Genomic DNA, 14352 nt, shown 5'->3' on the forward strand with positions numbered 1-14352 from the left:
CCAGTAAAAGATGATCTCTCCCACTTTCTCTATTTCCACTGGCAGCCAAGAGTCTCTGAATATACAATATTGTAACTACCGTACCTCCTGTTTCCTTGCGGGGCACTATGTTCACCCTCAAGTACAACATGCAGCCAGTAAAAGGCTCCATCATCCCTGCAGCACAGGGGAGGGGGCAAGTGCTGTCCCAGGTTAGAGGTAGAGCTAGGTGGGAATTTCTGACATTTTTTAAAAATTGAAAAATGCTGATTCATCAAAATGGAACATCGCTGCAAAAAATTATCAGTTTCAACAAAAATTTCATCTGGTGATTTCCCAGATCCGGGATGGAACTGCTAGTCAAAATGAGAGGGAACAAGTGCCCAGCATAACCAATAGCCCAGTGGGTAGGGCACTCACCTGGGATCGGAGAAACCTAGGGAGGTTGTGTAAGGTAGGTTCCCCATAGATTGTGGCATTGCTTTGTAAGGTAGCACAGTATTTGCTTACATGCTGACAGACATTTGGCAGGACTTTTTCCTTGGCTATTAATTATACACTGTCAATGCTGTGCCTTTTTATATGTTTTTACCTGCAGCATACTTGGAATCAGAGGTTAATGTATAGTTGTACTGCTTTTACTTTGAAGTTTTGAAATATTCTCTTCATTTCCATTAGCAACATCCTGTGATATATCTTGTACCAACTCATTTGGCAATACTGGCAATATACTGGGCTTTCAAGTCTATATTAATTTTTATGTTAATATCTAGACTGTTTATAAAATATTCAGTTGAGATTTTGAAAGCAGTCTAGAGAGGTTAGATACATCTTTCATTAGAATTAATTACATGTATTAATTAGGTTGAGATTTTCAAAGCAGTCGGAGTCTAGAAATAATAGAGACTGGAAAATCCACCACTTTGCCAGTATTCCCAAGTGAGATGGTATAATCTATATAACAGTAAATCAAAAAAATTCATTCTTAATGGAAGATATGTTCTAATCCTCTATACTGCTTTGAAAATCTCAACCTGATAGCTTATCTTTTCGACGTTTGATTACTTGCTTTGAATACAGCTCTATTTATTTAATTCAACTAGGACTTGATTCTTATTTACACTAACGCTGGTTTGCACCACTCTGAAAATGTAAAGGGGCCTTAAAGTGAGTGTAAATGTAATTTACACTCGCTTTAAAGTACCTTTGCAATGCCAGAATGATGCATAGTAACCTTAGTAGAAATGAGAATAAGGCCCGTAAAGTTGTTGATGGTTATAATTGAGAGTTCCTGTGACTAAAGATATTATTGAGGGCAGATCATTGTATTTTAATATCTTAGATAACCTTTTCCAAATATTTTGAGGATGTTTTGTGAACTGGTTGCCTAGGAAATGGTTGGTTAGATCTGACTATTTAGAAAGGGTCTGTATTTTAGTTGAAGCTGAAATGCCTGGGCTTGTTTAATTTCTATCTAATGTTGCTGGGGATTCGAGTGATACCAATCTAAAATTACTTTGCTCAGTTAGGCAAATTTTATTTATTTGTATGCCAACTTCAATCTCATAGCAAGGGCTTCCAGCTGCAGAGCAAAAATCATGGGGAATAATTGACAACCCTCCTTGAAATCCTGAAAGAAATTATTTTTGAGATATGTCACTTCACATTTACCCATATGCAAAATGTACGTTAGCCATTTCATCAATGGCTTTCTAATCAGCCAAGATTTTCCAAAGTCACTAGTAATTATGAGTGTCTCGAGTTGTGTGTGGGAGACCTTTAAAAGGGACTGATTTTTCAGAGGGTGGGTATTCAGCACTTCCTGAAAATCACTCCCCTTTAATGTATCTTGAATAGAGAACCCAAAAATAACTATGGTTTTTAAGCACCTCCTTTACGTAGGCCTTTTCCACATTATGAAAGGGATTTTGCAGGAAGAGTGTCCAAACATCCTGGTTTATTGGGCCTATGTCTGCAAGCCCATCTAGAAATTGTCCTATATTAACTAAAACATTAGTCCAATATAAAGCTTGTCAGGGCTTTGTGGTTCACATTTAGAATTTTTTTTAATAGCTATTGGCCATAACTTGTTACTCTTTTGAGGTCTAAATTTAATCCTAGAGCTGAATGAATACTAGGCAAAATATTTATTGTCATTATGTCACAACAATTTAACAAATAGCATTTTAGCAGCTGGTAACCCTGGTCAATCTCTGCTAAAATTAATCACTGAAAAATTTGTTAAACTTGAGTAATTTCCTCTTCAGCAAAGCACATCGGTGCATTCTGAATGTTAAGTACACGCTTAACTGCTTTTCTGAATCCAGGCCTGATTCCTTCTAACAGTTCCACCCTGGTCATTGGTTGACTCAGAGCCTGTTCCTGATTTGGCTGAATAAGGGGGAGATTTAATTACCATAATCAAGAAACTCAAGCATTCTGCTGTCGGAGCCTGCTGCTTCTGATGGATACAGGTGCTAATAAAATGTATTTTATAAAACCTGCTAGCTAGATCGACTGTATTATTTGAAACATCCCCAGTTTCCACTTCTTTAATAGCTGAGATTGGATTAGGGTCTTTCTTGCCTACAAGTAATCTAGCCAACATTTCCCTGCTTTATTAGCTGAGCAATAAAGTTTTGTTTTAAAGTAGCGTAGCATGCCCTCTTTGCTTGTTTACCAAAAGCTCCATCTCAACTCAGTACCTTTTGATAAAAGTCCCATCTGTTTTAGCCACATTACAGCAAGCCAGATGTCGCTTCTTTTGCTTTATTTTATTTTATTTTATTTTCTAGTTTATGAATTTATCTTTGATGCATTTTTTAATGCTAGATAGGCAACAGTCTTTGCTGCATTGCTGCTTCTCCAGTGTCCCCATTGCCACAGTAGCAAAGTAGGGGAAACTGTCCTCAAGGTAAAGTTTTCTTGTAAATAATATTTTTAAAATTCTACCCCTGATAGAAGGAAGCTCGGAAAAGCACCATATTCTGTGTGGTATTGGAAGAAAGGAGGGTCTTTTACTCCCAATTCCAACTGCAAAGTGGTTGACACACATGCTGATGATGCAGCAATTCTCATAGTAAATACCCGTGAGGATGAGCCCTGACATTGCTAGGAAATGTGTCCTAGAATAGTTTTTGCTGCTAGAAGCAAACCATGTGATTTTAAATAATAATACATATCTCTATCCTAAAGCTGCTATGTACCACACAGTTCCCTTTTCCAGCTATATTTTAACTAGCTGCTTGTAGTAGCTTTCAAGTACGAATACTTGTAGCGGTTTCTCCACCCATTTTTGGATTAATCATTGCACCAAGATCTCCTGCAAACCAAAATATTTGGGTGGCATTTTCAAAGACACAACTAGGCACCCAACTCCCATTGACTTTAAATGTATTACATTGACTTTCAATGGAAATGAGGCACCTACCCGCCATTTGTGCCTTTGAAAAAATCTTCCCTTTACATTTTAGGTGCAATTAGGACATATGGATTTAGCAAAACTGACACCTTCTTATATCTTTATGGGTTTTCTGACTCTCTATTTCTATCCAGAGCAGCATGATAGTGACTCTGTCAATCTACCATTTCACCGGTAAAAGCTAAAAGAAGAGATCAGGTTTCTATCTTTTATGGGTCCACCACAAAAACTAGAGACAAGCTTGTATTGTACTGCAAAGTCTTTTATGCAGACACTGTATGAGCAATTGTATGAGCTCAGGCTTAAGAGAGAAATGTGATAGTATCATGAAATTCAAGGAAAACACAGATCTACTGTAGCTCAACACACTATAATTAGGTTACTTACAACTAAAATGGTGAATGAGACTGCTTTTCAGCAGTCACATATAATATTTGATGGATGAAGTTGTAACTTAGCTCAAGTGAAATGTTTGTCTAGAACTACAACTGCAGAGAAAGAAAAATAGCAGAGCACTAGAGTTTACATAGCAAACTTTACCCTTTTATAGTAAAGCAAACATTTCCTCCAGATATATTTATAAGTACCCACTTTTCTAGGAGAGTTAGTATTTTTGATTAATAACTAGGATGTAATTAATCTTCCTGGAGTCCTGGAGGATGGTACAGTTTGTTGTTTGCTGCTCTTTACTGCTGATAAAACAGATTAATATGTAATGGAAACTAATGATTGTAAAACAATGCTGCTAAGTTTAAATATGAAAGCCAACACAAAGGAGCATGAACAGAGTAGAATAACATTTGTATGCATTTTACCCCTTAGCATTTTTTTCCAGAATGAACAGAATTACCTGCCAGATTAAACATCTCAAAGTCTAATACACTGCCAGAAGAAGTCAGATGAACAGATACATAAAGAAACTAGGGATGAGAAAACCTGGTGAAGTTCTGGGTTCACAATTTTTTTTCAAGTTTTGTTAAAAAAAAAAAGTAGTATTAACCCTGGTATTTTTCAGGGGAAATTTAATTTTAAAACTACACCATTTTTTTTGATTAAATGGAAGCTTGTGCTATGCAAATCAAGACCCTGACCATGCTAAGACTTAGAAAATGCTTAACTTTATGCACATGAATAGCTCTGCCACTGAAGTCAGTGGGACTACTCACATGCCACTTGTTGTGGCATTATTAACATTCCGTTGGGCCCCAAAAGACTAAAATACTTTCTGCTATGATTTGTCTAAAATTATAGATGGATTCATGAATAAGATTCCTTGGACTGTATCACCAAATGTAGTATGTTGTTGCTATTTGTCCTCCTCACAAGGTATTTTTCTAATGTAGATTTTATAGCACAATCAGTAGGCAAATAATTAAGTGATTCAGGGTACAGTAAACTCTATTAATTTTGAATGAGTTTATAACTCAGGAGATGGTTGGTCTGTGAGTATTGGCAAATCTGGTTTAAGAAATATAGGAGAGCTGATCTGATGGCAGGGATTATCCTACAGCAGAGGGGTTTTGTTGATGATTTTTTAAACTATGCAGGAACAAGAATATTTGTTAACTACTCAAGTGGTATCTTTAATCTGTTTTTAGGAATCCCTCCATTTCACTTGATCTGTTTGAAGTCTAAAAGGGCTTAATAGCACAATACTTTCACACCAGTGGGAAATCAGAAAGTGCTTGGATTCTGTGGCGTGTGAACTTGATTGCGTGGGTGGACAGATGGCTAGCTAGATGAAAGTTTTATTACCTACCAAATAATCCTGCACTTTGTGTTGTCTTCCTGTATGATGTTCTAACTATAAGAAAGTCTCAAGGAAATATCAGTTTTTAAAGAACATTTATCTTTTACACTGATGCATGTTATAAATTTGACACCAGTAAAAAGTACTTTGCCCTAACCTTGGTACAGTCTCTGACTGAACAATGGTACCTCCAAGGACCTTTCCACTAGCTTAAACATGCACAAAAAACACCAACATTTCAAAAATACATATAAGCACATTGACAACTGGTAGCAAGATATCAAAAGTGCGCTTCAGAGTATGCTCCACACCAATCTGAACATTTCAAAAATTAATTTAAACTGCCCTTACCTTTTTAATTGTCTGGATTCTGAGTATCTTTCCAGGTGACTAGCTTTTGGATGATAGTAATTACACACACACACAAACACACATATACACACACATGTACGTTGTGCTCCTCTCTCACCCCATGCTCCAGATATCTAAACAAACCTTAGATAATTCCATTCAAATACTGTGTTCAAATAGGTTGAAATTTAACAAACTGAGTTCTCCCAACCTTAAAGGAAAACCTTTAAGGCAGGTCCCTTTGAGACACGCAGTTTTTATTCCTATGACATTGTCATCTCCCTCCTTCCTGGTGACTAATTTACTATTATCTTTCTTACTAATCCCTTTCATGATTCTTCTAAATTAAATGATGAGGAAAACATTGTTGTTATGGACAGGTGGGAAAGCCTAACCCTAAGGGAATCTGTTTCTTCCCTTTTCTGTTGCCCCTTCTCTTTTTTCCTTTCCTGTTTCATTTAATTACTACGTAGGAAGGATATAATGCAAAATGTCGGCTGAAGTGACTCATATCCTGGGTTCGCTGGGCACACCTCGTCTTTGTATTTTTTACACCCACAGTTAAATGCAGTCTCATTAAGAATGACAAATTATATGACAGGTTCCCAAATAGTAGATGTCTGAGAAAACGGAGATGTTTCATGTTAATGCGTAAATGGGTCAAGTTTAAAAAAAATAAAACTTGGAAATTCTTGCAAGCTCCACTCTCAATTCAAATGGCTTAAATAAAACCATTGCTTCTGCCTTTTTCAAAGAGAGAACATACAGTTTTTGAGATCCACAAACTACTCTTCAGTCTATCTAGGTTCTTTCACTAAGGCCATGTCCATAGGATCTGAGCACTCTACAGATTTATTTCAGTAAATACAATAAACTCTTTCCCATTCTGCAGAGTTTTATGTCATTTCATATTTTTATAACCTCTTAAGGTTCTCACTTTGCAAGCTATAAAAGAGATTTTTTAAAAGAAGGTAAATTAGTGAAGTGATTTTTGGTAATGTAATATACTAACTTAGGAGAAAATATTTAGTTCCGATTAAGAAATATCTTTTTTATCAATTACATATATTATAATTAATGATCATGATGAAGTGTATGTATCTCAGAGTTTTCTTGCCATTTCCTATTGTAGGATTCTGTTTTAAGTTGATAATAACTTTGGCAAATTTTAACCATTTAGCTAAAATTTCCCATTCTGAATGACTAACATTTGGGGACAAATTTCAGCTAAAATGGATTATTAATTTCTGAGAATAAGCCTAAGGAAAAATATGTTGTTTTGCCTGTGTTAAAAAAAATTCTGGTGACAATTATTTGAGAAGCTTTAGCACCCCCATGCTTTGGAGGAGAGGCTTAAATTTGGCAGGGGAGTGACCTTTGAATCAGGAATGTGCCTTTTGCTGTCCCTGTGACAATCTTCCCAAATTTGAGCAATTATAATCCTTCTAGAAATCACAGTTCTCACAAGTTCAGTAGACACAGGCTAGAACTGCACACCTAATTTCCCTGAAGATTCTTTCCACACTAGGCATGCTCCAGCCTGGGCTGAGCACGACCTTCCCTACAATTGCAGTTCTAGGCTGCTGTGGCCAAGGTACCAGAACTGTGATCAAGGAGCCTGTCTCTCATGTGTTCTCAATGACCTTGCTGCAGGACCCAGGCAGTGTGGAGGAGGAAACTGCTGATTCATACGCAGAAGGCACAAGAATTGGATCTGGGAGTGGGTAGAGGAATTAGACTGGGACTGGTTAGGCAAGGAGATTAGTTTAGGGAATTGAGGAGGGGCAGGTGACAGGAGACTGAGATTGGATGAGGAGCCATTGTGGGAGACCGGGACTGGCTGGTCAAGGAGACCAGAACTGGGAACTGGTGGGTGGAGGAAAGAGATTAAGGGGAGGGGAGACATATCAGATGAAGAGCCAGGGGGGAGCGGAGCGAATGCGAACTGGCTGGGTAAAGATACTGGGACAAGGGAAGTGAGTGGGGGATGGAGGGACACAGATTTGGATGAGGAGCTCACTGAGTGAGACTGGGACAGGAAGCCAGTGGAGATGGGAAAGTGAATGTGAGGGCAAGTAGAGGCAGAATGGGGAGGCGAGAAGGGAAGAGACAGGTGTTTGTTGTCAGTAGGACCCCTGCTCCATTGATTGCAGAAGTTGGAAGGGGAATAGTGAATGGGGTGGAGGGTTGCAAGAAGAGAAAGGATGGTCTCATGTGGTTAAGGTAGTTTAATTGTGCCCTGGAGAATTGGATTCCAGCCCAGTTTATGCCACAGAGTTCCTATCTCATGGTAGACAAGTCACTTAAACCAAACTTTCCACAGGCCATCACTGTTGCACAGGCAACCTTAATTCTGGCATTTCCTAACAGTTGAGAGGTTATTTTGCAACATGGGCAGTGGGCGAACCACCATTTGGGGGCGGCTAGCCCCTGGCCAGCCCCACCCCCCAGCCAAGGACCCGCCTCTCTTCCCCTGCCTGACCCCCCCCCAACGCGGCTGCCAGCCTCCCAGATCCCTGGGCAGATGGGTGAGGTGTGGCCGGCCCCGGAGTGCCGGGTGGGCAGGCGGTCATGCCCCCCATCCAGTGCCCCAGCATCCCAAGCACAGGGCGAGCAACCTCAATATCTCCAGCCCCCCACCCCTCCCCAGCGCCAGGCGGCGCAGCCCTAACGCCTGGGGACCCCCTAGTGCTGGGTGGTCCCAGCCACCTCAAGTCCCCCCTGCTCTAGCCCAAGTCCCAACAGGCTTCCCTGAAGAGAAGCAGCCTGCCTGGGCTAGGGATCAGGGGGAAGGGCAATCAGGAGGGGGCTTCAGGGGGGAGTATGGGCGGGGCCATGCTGGGCTGTTTGGGGAGGCATGGCCTTCCCCAGCCTATGCGACATACTGCCTATGCTTTGTAATCTTAATAGTATTCTTTTAACATAGTTTTTGCGTGTCTTTACACAGAGAGAGAGAGAGAGAGAGAGAGAGAGAGATGTCATACATGCTCACGGATTAAAATTCAAGGCCCAGCTCTGTATTCAACAAAAGTTTTTACCCTCCAACGTCTGTTCAGTGGGCTAGGTGACATGAGTTGATGGTCTCAGTCCAGTTTGCACTTGATAGTTATCACCACCATGAAAAGTACCACCATAATTACACCTATTTGGTCCCCTTTTTGACAGTTCCAGGAGAGAGACCAAGTTCTGTCCTTTCTAATCAGAGGTAAGGCATCTTGTTGGAAAAGTGTGGGCACAGCCACCAACTCGGTCGGTGCTCCAGGGCTGGGGCACCCATGGGGAAAAAAGTGTGGGCATAGCCAGTGACTCGATCGGTGCTCCAGGGCTGGAGCACCCACCGGCAACCCCCCATCAGCACCCCCCCACACACCCTTCGCGCCTCCCACCTGCTGGTGGGCCCTGCGGATCAGTGCTTCCCCCGCCCTCCTCGTGCCTCCTGCCCACCGCAATCAGCTGTTTCACGGCATGCAGGAGGCTGAGGGTGGGGGAGTGAAGACATGGCGTGCTCAGGGGAGGGGGCAGAACTGGGTGGGAGGAAGAGGGATGGGAAGAGGTGGGGTGGGGACTTGGGTGGGGTGGGGGCGAGGCCTCGGGCAGAACCGGAGGTCGAACACCCCCTGGCACTTTGGAAAGTCGGAGCCTATGAATGTGGGAAAGCTTGCACTGCCACTGGACATATTGTATCTGTTCCTTGGATGTACATAGGACTTCAGCCTCCAAGGCGAGCGATCTGCCACCTTTCATTAGCACTAAATTCACATGAAAAATTTAAACCAACAATTAGATAAATGCATTTCAGCTATATTTGATGTTGTGTCAAGGTGTAGCCGTCATGTACATTAGCACTTATTTGAAAATAAAATGATTTCTAATGGTAATTACCATCACATTATTTATGAGTAAGCTTTCATTTAGGCTTTTACCCACCCACTGTGTGTGTGCACAGATACTTAGACACATACTTTGCAGGTCTGGACACTTGTGTGCTAAGAGAATTTCTACCTGCCAAGCACTTTAAATTGTCTGACCCCGACAGGTATACAGATGTTAGAATTTGAAACCATAGACCCTCGACTTTGCATGTACAAATGTTACAGCTTGTGCACCTTCAGGTTTTAGACTATTTAAAGTGCTTGTGCAGGTGTTAGATATTTTTATATTGCATGTGCCAGTGTAAAAAAGGATGAGATTGGATGAGCTCTTGAAAATGTAGGCATTAAGCTATGAAATAGTGCACACACACCTGTCAAAATGCTGATGGTCATTGACTATAAGTACAAATCAGGATACTTTGGAAATGACTAGACAATGTGAACCTCATAAGTTTTGGGATTTCAGTTCAAATCTTACCTGATCTACTGGAACTCACATTGGAAACCACATACATTCAGGGGTGATTTGTTTTTGCATCGTTTCCAATATTAGTTGAATTGGTTTAATTATTGTTTCAGTACATTATCCAGGGAATTTTGCTGTCTTTCATTTTAAAAAAAATCAAAAATTCTTTTTGGCTGTATTCAACCATCTCAACTAATTTTACACCTGAATCATCCCCTCTTCAATCCCATAGAAATTAGTTTAGAAAGATAATAGTTTGGGACTTCATTACCTTTTGTTCTGAGTCTGTCCCACTTCCTTCAGGCAGCCATAGCAAGATGGAAGCCCTGACAATATGACTGTAATTGGGCAGAGGCATGTTGAGATTCAGCACCATTCTGGAGGAACAAGGCCTTTGTAAGATTTACCGTGGTGTCCCACACACCAAAGATTTGCTGGCTTTGAAGCCTCTTCCATGGAGGGGGGAACCCCACTTCCAACCCCCTCAGTGGAATGATGTGGGAAGATCTCTCACTCTGAAATCTGTCTCATGGGTTTTACCACAGGATTAGTGTTTTTAGAATATAAGAATCTTCTGTAATACTGAGATGGGAGTACACTGATTTAACAGAGAAAAATCTTTGTCAGCCTGGATATGTACTGACCATGCAAGAAAAAGAAATCACTTGTAATCAGCAAAGTGCTAATCAAGGAGCATGTAAGTAATTAAGGAAAAGACTTGGATGGTGAAAGAAGTGGGAGGCCATGTCTGAGCAACAGAACTTCCAGGAAGCCTTGAATAAATGAAGTGTTTCTTGATCATTGTTGGACTTAGTTCTGCATTCCTTGCACACCCAAAACTTCTAGTGAACTCAGTGGGAGTTTTGGTAGCAGCAGAATCAAGTCCCTTTTTTAAAAATGGAAGATGGATAATGACAAGCATTTTCCATTCTGTTTTATTGGTGCAGGTTTGGCAGTGTTGCTGATCAGTATCAAAGTGCCAAGTTTAGGATTGTATTTCCAGTGGTTGTACTTAAAACATTTCTCAGGTTGAATTATTTTGGTTCCAGCATAATTTTCCATTGTACATAGAGGGAACCTCTCTGGAACTGCAGGTAGAAATGTTCAGATCTGTAGAAATACTTAATGTGGTCAATGTACTACTATTTATTTACTTTGTGTCAAATCCTTCGGTCCAGTCTTCAGTAGCCACTTGAAAGTGAATGCAGGCAAGCAGGATTCGGCCCTCAGTCCTATTCAGATATTTAATGTCTTTGAAGGTTTTTAAATAATGTGGTTACCAATGTGAGGTCCTGCTCAGACTCACTCTTTGACATTGGGCAAGTGACTTCACCTGTCTTTGACTCTGTTACTTCCTCTTTGTAAAAATGAAGATGATAATACTTGCCCATCGTGAAATGTTTTGAGATCAACAGATGGATAAAAAAGCTTTGTAAGTGAAAAGTATTGTAAAGTATTATTGGTAAAACTCTAGCTACGGTACATACATGGCCTTCCTTGCTGGAGTTACTGAGTGCCTTTCCGTCTTCAATGTGTTCATCTTCACAAAACCCCTGTGAAGTATGAAAATGCCATTCTCCCATTTTTTACAACTGGGGAACTGAGACAGTGAAAATAAGTGTTTTGCCCAACATCTCACAGGCAGTCTGTGGCAGAGCAGGGAACTGAATGCAGGTCTCCTGAGTCCCTGGCTAATGTCCTAACTACTGTACCATCCTTGCTCTTGTTTGGGTTCAAGTCTTGTTCTGCATTCGGATTTCAGATACCTCCTTATTTTGAGGAATTCAGATCATGAATATTTTTGTTCATGACAATCTCTAGTGAAATATTAATTATTTGTGTGATATTATTTTGAATAATATTTCTTCTTGTTTTATACTAAATATATAATATAAGCATGTTGGTGACATCAAAGAAGGCTTTACAAGCTACTGTTTAGACTGCCAAAACTGCAGTGATTGAAGAAAATTGCATAAATTTTCTGTGGTTGAAGAAAATTGCATAAATATGGGATCCCATGAAATAGTCATTGTCTTTGCTCCCTTCCCTGTGATCTTTCGTCAGCAGGGGAAAAAATGCAGCCTCAAGATGACAATTGTGTAAATTATACTCTTTGAAATGTGTAGTAATAACGCAAGGACTGGAGCAATGTAATGTTGTGTGGTGAGTGTTCAGTATGTGGTGCTCATCTCAGACTGAATAAATAAACATGAGAAGTAAGTGACTCTCAGCTACTTTTAAGATTCCTTCAAGTGTATATATATATTTCTTCTGACTTTTTCCCCAAAATATTTTCAACACTAATAGGGTAAAAAGAAAGAACCGGGGGAGGGATAGCTCAGTGGTTTGAGCATTGGCCTGCTAAACCCAGGGTTGTGAGTTCAATCCTTGAGGAGGCCACTTAGGGGTCAGGGGCAAAAATTGGTCCTGCTAGTGAAGGCAGGGGGCTGGACTCAATGACCTTTCAAGGTCCCTTCCAGTTCTAGGAGATTGGTATATCTCCAATTATTATTATTAAAAAGAAAACTCAGCTCCATTAAACAAACTCTAGTATAAACTAGAGAGAAAACAAGTTACATTGCAAAAATATAAAAGACAAAATGATTGCTAGGATGGTAGTGTTGATTATAAATAGGTGTTTGGAGTGACTCTCATATAGGCACAAGCTAGGCTCATGGTAGCACAAGATTTTTAAGTAGTACCATAGAAATTTAGCCATGGTCACTAGAGCGAACCCCTTCTCTTACAAAAAGTATCATGGAATCTTTAGCATCTATCCAGAGCAGAAAGGATCTTTTTGTTTTTGAGGTCTCCCCTCAAGGACCCACACACCACAAAATGGATAAAGTGAGACACACACACACAACATAGATTATGCATCTCAATAGGAAGAAATGATAAACTATATCTGCAGGGATTAGAAGTTGTGTTTCTAAATAGTCAAGGGAATTTATATGGCACCAGAGTGGCTGATAGGAATTTTGTCACTGACTGCATAGTTAGTTCCTCTGTTTTACACATGAGGCCAGGGCATTGTCTCTAGCTTCACTGAGTGTTTTTTTTTTTGTAAGATGTAAACTCGGTGTATAAAGTTTATGAAGTTAGAAATGTCCTCATATTAGAGAGAGTGTGTGTGAGTGTGTACACATATATCATAATGAAAAAAGAGATTACTTTGCAACAATTTTGACTCCAAAAGACCTAATTCAGACAAAAGATTCAATGGAGTCAAACAGAATTTCATCTGAGTAGAGAGTGCAAGATGAAGTCCCAAATCTAATGTCAACATATCTTTTGATAATTGGAAAAAATGCAAGTTTTAACACTGATGGGTGTTGTCATTTATGAAGACAGCAAAGCTGTAGAATTTGCATTAATTGTAAAAAAATGGAATGACTGTACTGTTTAACATTTGGCATGCAGGAGACCTCATCGAGAACAAATGAGTCATAGAAAAAACTACGTTTACATACAGTAATTAACTTTTCTTTGTCCTGGTCTCTGATCTGTTAAGTGCTGGCACTGGGCCATAACAAGGAAGTAGAAGATGAAGAAGACAGCAGGTAAGAAAAACTGCCTCCTCCTTTTTTTTTTTTTTTTTTAATTTCTCTCCTAACTGAAATATTGTCTCTGTATAATCGCTAGAGGTTACAGGTTTGGTGACCGATTTTGATATCGGATATAAAAGCATAATGAAGCAAAATATAATATAATCAGGATGAAGTTTATACTTTTTTATCTTGCAGTCTGATCCTGTACATCCTTATGTATAGACCAGATCCTGTAATCCATACTCACAATGAGTAGCTCTGCTGTGAGTAGTCCCAGGGATTTAATGGAACTGCTTGTGTGAGTAAACAGCATATATGTGAACAAGGGCTGCAGAATCACTCCCAAAAGAAAGGGTTTGTAGTATCAGGCCCTAAAATATAAAAACTCTGGAATTCGTTACGCTTACATTATGTTTTGCTTCATTGTGTTTTATTATAGTTTTATATATAATACAAAATCTGTCACTAAACCTCTAATCTTTAAAGTTTACAGAGATGCTGCATTTCAGATTTGTAGAGAGAGAAAAAAATGAGGTAGGAGATTTTTTCTTATCTTCTGTCTTCCATATCTGGGACTTGCAATCTCTACTGATGCATGCAGTTTCATTGACTGCATTGGAGCCATTTGTCTAATCAAGAATTATTCACATAGATGAGGTAAGCAAAATTAAGATCCTTTGTTTGGAGAAAAGGAGGTTTTACGAAACACCATATTCAGTTAGATGTTTTTGGTTTTTTTTAAGATGAAGTAAATGAAAATAGGTTTTGGTTTGGATTTAATAATTCCTGTTCAGTATTTGAAAGCCAAGCACTGAGGCATTGGTATAATGCATGAGATCCAGAAAGTTAAACTCATCATGAACCAAATTGAAACTGACTAGTATGTTGTCATTGTGTAAGGCAAATGAAGTGCAAAAAATAAACAAACATACTAAGTGAATAAAAGGTCAATTAGATTTCTA

This window comes from Mauremys mutica, chromosome 6 (genome assembly GCF_020497125.1).
Source record: "Mauremys mutica isolate MM-2020 ecotype Southern chromosome 6, ASM2049712v1, whole genome shotgun sequence".
Taxonomy (NCBI): domain Eukaryota; kingdom Metazoa; phylum Chordata; order Testudines; family Geoemydidae; genus Mauremys; species Mauremys mutica.